This window comes from Camellia sinensis, chromosome 14, assembly GCF_055761805.1.
Source record: "Camellia sinensis isolate YWXY chromosome 14, ASM5576180v1, whole genome shotgun sequence".
NCBI lineage: Eukaryota > Viridiplantae > Streptophyta > Magnoliopsida > Ericales > Theaceae > Camellia > Camellia sinensis.
This window is the reverse complement of record NC_138974.1, coordinates 96,709,973-96,716,808: the sequence shown is the minus strand read 5'-3', so window position 1 is coordinate 96,716,808 and position 6,836 is coordinate 96,709,973. Positions and strand designations below refer to the sequence as shown.

The 6,836-nt window shown below is 31.5% G+C and overlaps 1 long non-coding RNA gene across 15 annotated transcripts; it reads left to right on the top strand.

Moving 5' to 3' along the window:
- The first annotated feature begins 874 nt into the window (after positions 1-874).
- Positions 875-6,591, top strand: LOC114302145 (uncharacterized). Of its 15 annotated transcripts, none has more exons than XR_014351128.1 (6): positions 881-1,268; positions 1,348-1,390; positions 2,447-2,657; positions 2,775-2,936; positions 3,106-3,320; positions 3,406-3,796. It is a non-coding gene; the product is annotated as an uncharacterized LOC114302145 (long non-coding RNA). The 15 variants fall into 15 exon arrangements; XR_014351131.1 differs by having other exon boundaries at positions 1,345-1,390; positions 2,461-2,657; XR_014351129.1 differs by having other exon boundaries at positions 1,345-1,390.
- Positions 6,592-6,836: the final 245 nt, after the last annotated feature.

Here is a 6,836-nt window from a genome sequence, read left to right as displayed (position 1 = left end):
TCTTAGAAAATTACTAAATAAATTACTCACAAAATTACTCAATAAATTATTCAGTAAATTCTCAATAAATACCTAGTAAATTATTCAGTAAATTCCTACAAAATTCTCAGTAAATAGCTAGGTAAATTCACAGTAAATTACGTAGTAAATTTCACGTAAATTCTCACTAAATTATTAACAAATTTTTCATAAATTCCTCAGTAAATTCTCAATAAATTCTCAGTAAATTACTTAGTAAATTCCCTGTAAATTACTCAGAAAATTGCAAGTAAATTCTCAGTAAATTACACAGAAAATTCCCAGTAAATCCTCAGCAAATTCCTATTAAATTCTCAGTAACTTCTAACTAAATTATTCAAAAAAAATTAAGTAAATTCTTAGTAAATTACACAGAAAATTTCCTATAAATTATCAGTAAATTACTTAGTAAATTCTCAGTCAATTAATCAGTAAATTTCCACTGAATTCTCAATAAATACTCAGTAAATTACTAAATAAATTCCCAGTAAATTTTCAGTAAATTCTCAACAAAATTACACAGTAAATTCTCAGCAAATTCCTAGTAAATTCTCAGTCAATTACTCAGTAAATTACAAAGTAAATTTCCAGAAAATTCTCAGTAAATTACTCAGTCAATTCCTTGTGATTACTTAGTAAATTGCCAGTAAATTATTCAGTAAATTCTCAATAAATCACTCAAAAAATTTACAGTAAATTCTTAGTAAATTTGCAGTAAATTCTCAATAAATTACTCAGTAAATTCTTAGTAACTTACTCAGTTAATTCCCAGTAAATTACTTGGTTAATTCTCAGTAAATTACTCAATACATTACTCAGTAAATTCTCAAAAAATTACTCAGTAAATTCCCAAAAAATTATCATTAAATTCTCCGTAAATTACTTAGTAAATTCCTAATAAATTTCCCATAAATTCTCAGTAAATTTACTTAATAAATTTGCAAAAAATTCTCAAAAAATTATGTAATAAATTTATTTTTGCTCATTCATTCGCGACGGTAGTTAACATCGTTGCAAATCCTAATCTCTAAATTCACACCCACCTCCCATCCCTCACGCCCCGTCGCTCCCTCTTTCCCACTTTTCCCAAACTTTCTGTATTCTCTACGATAAAAATAAATAAATTTTTTATAAAAAAAAACCTTCAATCTTCTGCCCTAATATCACTCTCTCTTTCTCGCGGCCAGTCGATCGTCACTCTCTCTCTCTCGCAGCAGCAGCAGCAACAACACCAGCGTGGGCTCGTCCAGGTAATCCTCCTCTTGCTGGCGCAGGCCCTCACAATCTCTCTCTCACTCTCGCATTACCCTCACAGATTGTCTGTAGCAGGAACGGCTTCAACTTCGTCACCAGTTCTCCCTCCGGCATCCATGTATAGTTTTCCTCTGCTTTCCTCTGGTTTCCTCAACTGTCTTCTCCTCTGCTCTCCTCACTGGTTCAATTGATTGAATTATTTTGATTAAGAATATATTTAATTAATGTATTGTGTAGTTGATGTTTAGCATATGCGCTAGTTATAAAAAAATTAAAAAAAAAATCTCTTTGTTTTCTAGTAATGTATCTTTTATGTTCTTCAATTTCTGCTCAACCAGAAAATTTTAAGAAAATATAATGAAATCCCATGGGATTTATATGTACTTAGCACTTGTTAAACTCACTAGGTTAAGGAATCAATTAATTAAATTCAATTAAATGAAGAATTCAATTTGAAATCAAAATTATAGCACTGATAGGAAATTGGCTGACTGGAATACAGGGAGAAACTGAGCCTGTAGGGATCTTCTTTTGCAGAATTATGTTTTAATTTAATATGAAAGATAAAGGAAAGTTCATTCAGTACTACTAAACAGGTCATAGTTGGAATAAAAATACACATTCCTCATGATGTGGATTAGATTTTCTACTATGAGAACAAATTAGCAATCCATGACTTATTTACAAACTTTCTTTGATGAGTTAATGGAATTACCTGTGGCACGCTGGTACCACCTCCAGAAAGCATTGAGGGGAATTGAGCTTAGAATTTGGTCAATTGGTCCCAAGAACAGTTGCTGCTGCATAAAGGTGCTTTCTTAATATTGACATGTAATAATGACTTGTTATCACACTCGACATACTAATAGTCTAATACATTCTTTTCATTGTGAAGTGTGGTCCTCATAGTTTCAGCTCCTGACAGCTACTGTTATGGTATTGAATTTGCTTCTAATATGAATATAATACCCAGGCAATTTGTTGGGCATGTGATAGATAATTCCAAGGAATACTCATCATTTGCATTAATTTATCCACCCTAATTTGGGCTATTATCAACCAATATACCTTTGGGCAATCTTTATTCTATTTTATTTAGTCATATTTATTATTTGGGTAGAAGGAATATGATTGATTGTTTGAGAATTATTGTCAAAATACCTCTTTAACACAGATTCTTCCCTGAAGGTGTACTACAACCATCAGCTAACAAACTTGTGGAACTGATGCCATTTCTCTTAGCCATAATGTATATATATATATATATATATATTTTTCTACAATGATTGCCGTTGGAAGGTGTGGTAACCTTCTTTGGCCGGGTTGCAATACTGATAGACCAGAATACACAGGCATTCCACATGTTCATTACTGCTCTTCTTCAGGTGCTTTAATTTCCTTGTGTCCCCATTTGATTATTTGCAAGATGAAATTGTTGAGTCTGGTCGTTATAATCTGATAGGTATGTTTAATTAAATAACTCGTGGAGTTATCATGTGCAGCTGTTGGATTGATCGGGATTACTATATGGAGAGCTTGCTAGATTTGTGTTGAGACTGCTGGGAATTAGAACAAAGCCTAAAAAGGTTCAGCCACTCCTGATGATGGTTTATAAGACTGATTTATGCCACTGAGACTCAAATATGTGTTCCATTAGTTTAATGGTATTTTATAGTGTGTAGGTTTTTTCATTTTTCATTCAAAAAATTTTAATGGCAAACATGATTCAAGCTCCAAGTTTATTTGGCAGCACTGCTCACATTGTTGTTTTTCTTGTCTTTCTCTCCCCCATTTGCTTGGATTTTTAAAAGCAAATTTTTTTTTTGCTACTAGGGAGAGAATTTACTTGCCCCTCATTTGTGAAGCAAATCATACCATAATAGAAAGCTATTGTGATGATGAGAGAATGGTGTTATCTTCACTCAGGCAAAGTGTTGATGTCGATTAAGGCGTCGTTTAGCAACATAGCAAATGTGTTGCTGGACTGGGATGATGTTCACAACGATGATTTCTTTGCCAATTGGAGACCTGAAGAATCTACAATCCATGTATGCTTTCTTTGCTAATCCTGTTGATTTGGTGTTCTTGCTCATTGTAACCAAGTTAACATAATACTAACTTTAGATGTTGTAGTTGAAATATTTTCAGGGATTTTCAAGGGAACAAATTAACTGGTCAAATTCCTGATGAGATAGGCAACTGTGTTTCTCTGATGCTGGTGTAAAATTTCATCTTCTTTCTTCATTGCAATTTTATTTACATATATGTGGATGTATTAATATCTTCTTCTGTAACTACCGCTGCAACCCGTTCCTTACTTGCTATTGCTATTGCCACAAGTGGCAATGGATGCCTCCCAAACCTTTTTTTTATCTTTATCTAAATAGTAGTGTCTTTTTTCCCTAGATAGTCTGAATGAGATCACATAGTCTAAATTAGATTTTTCAGCACCAGACTTTCGGATGTTCGAATTTTCCCATTTGTTTGAATTTGAAAGCCTGAATGCGACCATGATTCTTCTTTTTTTTCTTCCCCTTTTTGGGTGCTGTGGCATTTCTCCTTTTTTATGATATGATGTTCTCTTAGCAACCAATCATTTTTTTAATTATTTATTATGATGTTTATTAATTGATTAGATAATGGGGAAGACTAAAAAAAATGACAGCTTACTGTTTTTTGCTTGCATTGCTTCTAAATAGTTTAATGTTCCCCACTCAAAAATAAATGATACACTATATATGGGTTAAATAAGGATCACATTGCTTCTAAACCCTTTTCCATACTTGCATTCTACAGGTTCATCTGCTAAACAAGACAAATACCCAACTTGCAAGAATGGTTTGATTTTCTTTTATATATTTTATTTGCTTGATTTGGGTCTTCTAATGTGTTTTGTAATTATGTGGTTCGGGGAAACTGAGTTGATGTCGAACCTTCACTCATTTGTTCCCACTCCCTCAACCTTTTGATTAGAGTGGCTGCATATCCAAAGCATTTGCTCCTTGCCTTATTGTAATTCTTCCGCTCTCCCATTCATTTGGTTTACTGGAAAGTTTGAGAAAATAAAACTACCCTTTCCTGCAATGCATAATCATGTATAAAATGTAAGGCAAATTTGAGGGAAAACCTTTCCTTCAAAATAGTACTTATGGCAGGACCCACTTTCTTTTGTCAACAACCACTTGTGCATTTTGTGAATGATTTTTTTTTTCTTTGTCAATCAAACTCAGCTTAAGTGTACTTGTGTTTAGAATCCTTTTGGTTTTACTTTGAATCTTTGATGAATCTGCTCCTGTTATATTATTGTTTGCTGCATTTTTTTCTTGCAAATTGGCATTTTTGTTGTATGTCCATTTTTTTTTCCTGTTTTGATTCTATCATATCCATTATATGCGTTATCAAGTCTGACTAGTGTATCTATAGGTTATATTGGTTCGGTCCCCTTTTTGAACACTGCATTAGAAGTCATCAGCAAGCTTCGGTCTATCAACCCCAAACTTACATACGGTGAGTTAGATACTGAACACTGAAAGTTCTTGCTATGAACGTAACGTCTTCCCAACTAAACTATGTAATTATGTCCTTACATAAGAACTATTTTATAGCATATATCGAAATCAATTTATTTCATTCCGTTTCATATATATGATTGCTTAACGTCTTATTTTCTTTATTGATTTATTAGTTTTTTTATTTTTTATTTTTTATTTTGGTTTGTAATGATTTTAATGATTCCCGATTCGATTCAATTTACGATTCACAAAATTACAATCTTATTTATTTATTTCTTTATTTTTGAAATAAATATAAAATGTTCTACATTTTCTATAAGCTTGAAATTAATTATATTGTAAATTATTTTTTTTTGGCTCTTTTTTGCTGATGCAACCCTTTGAGTATGTGATGATATCTTCATATATCGATATTGGAGCTTACTGTTGATATTAAAACAAGCTATAATATATATGTTTTTTTATTTGTATTGTCGATACTTTTGTTTTGTTGTAGATACAAAAATTTGAGTTCTTGAATTATTAAAAAATATCAGTAATGATGGAGGATGTTTTATATATTTTTGTAAAGAATATTTGCTTGACAATTGTTACATGGTACATATATATTATTATTTGTATGATTTTGTGAATTTGGATGTGGATGTATTTTATTTTAAAAAATATTAATAATTAGTCTAGGGAATGAATTAATAAAATATATATTTATTTTATGACAATAATTTTATTGCGACAATAATAAACCGTCACTAATGCAATCATCATTTCTTTACATTTTATTAGCGACGGGTTAACCTGTCGCATATACATATTAGTTCAAATCTTTAGTGATGTTTTAAACTGTCGCATATAAGGTACTAATGTAATACTAATTTTTTGGCGATGTTTTAAATCGCCGCTAATAATACTTTTTGTGACATTAAATACCGTCGCTACAAAAGTTGTTGGCGATGGCAACCAAACGCGTCGCTAAAAGTGAAGTTTTTTCCTTTTTTTTTTTGTCAGTTTAAATCGCTGCAAAAACCATTGATTTACCGTCGCTACAAGAAAGCAACAGTTTATAACTGTCACAAATACTTTTTGTCACGCCACCTTCCATCACCCCCATTTCCCGTCGTTACTCTGTCGCAAAAAGTCTTATGTGACGACATGCGAACCTTTTGCGACGTTTAAGACCGTTGCAAAAGCTCCTGGTTTTTAGTAGTGTTATATAGCCTACGTTTACATAGGTCTCGGTTTACAGTTTCCTCCGGATGAAATTTTCGAAAAAGGTTGTATTGTTTTGAAATTCTCAGAGTGTGATTCACTGCCCTATTCTCTAATGTGAAGGAAATGATTTATGAATCAAGATATTAACTTGGCATTACACAGTTTTGGAAAGAGATATAAAAATGTTTTAGTAAGAATATGGCATATGCATTCATCTTATAACTTTGTTAAAATTCATATACTGTGTTGGATTATTTATACTGGATTTTGGCTCATCCTATGTGGGAAAAACATTTCTAGTGCTAATGATATGTCTCCGTCAATGCAATAGTTAGGGTGAGAGCTTCTTTTGTCTATCTGCTATATTTATTTTTGTATAAGCCAATGACTTAAACTGTATTGGACTTAAGTTCACTTTTATTGTAACCAAGTATCGTCTTGGAAAGCTGTAAGCCCTTGGGGCATTTCTTATCTGTTTAACTTTCATTCTTTTTCTTTTGTTCGCAACATGTGCTATAGATTCAAGGCCAAGCATTATGAATGTATACCGCATATGTCTCTCTTTTGTAAATTCAATTGGATTTAATGGAAGATAATTACTTTATTGTTGTTGTCGTTTATTGATCTTGTGAATGGATTATTGTAATTATTTCAGGGCGTTATAATAAAATTATTCATTTCGAAATAAAAAAATTACATAATTGCATACTTTTTTAGTTATAAGTTCATAATTAAAAAACATAAGTTGTACATAATTAAATTTAAATACCACCATGAAACATAACCAAATAAAACATCTCATTAATCTTAATTAAAATACTCTAATATAATTTTTTTTTATTT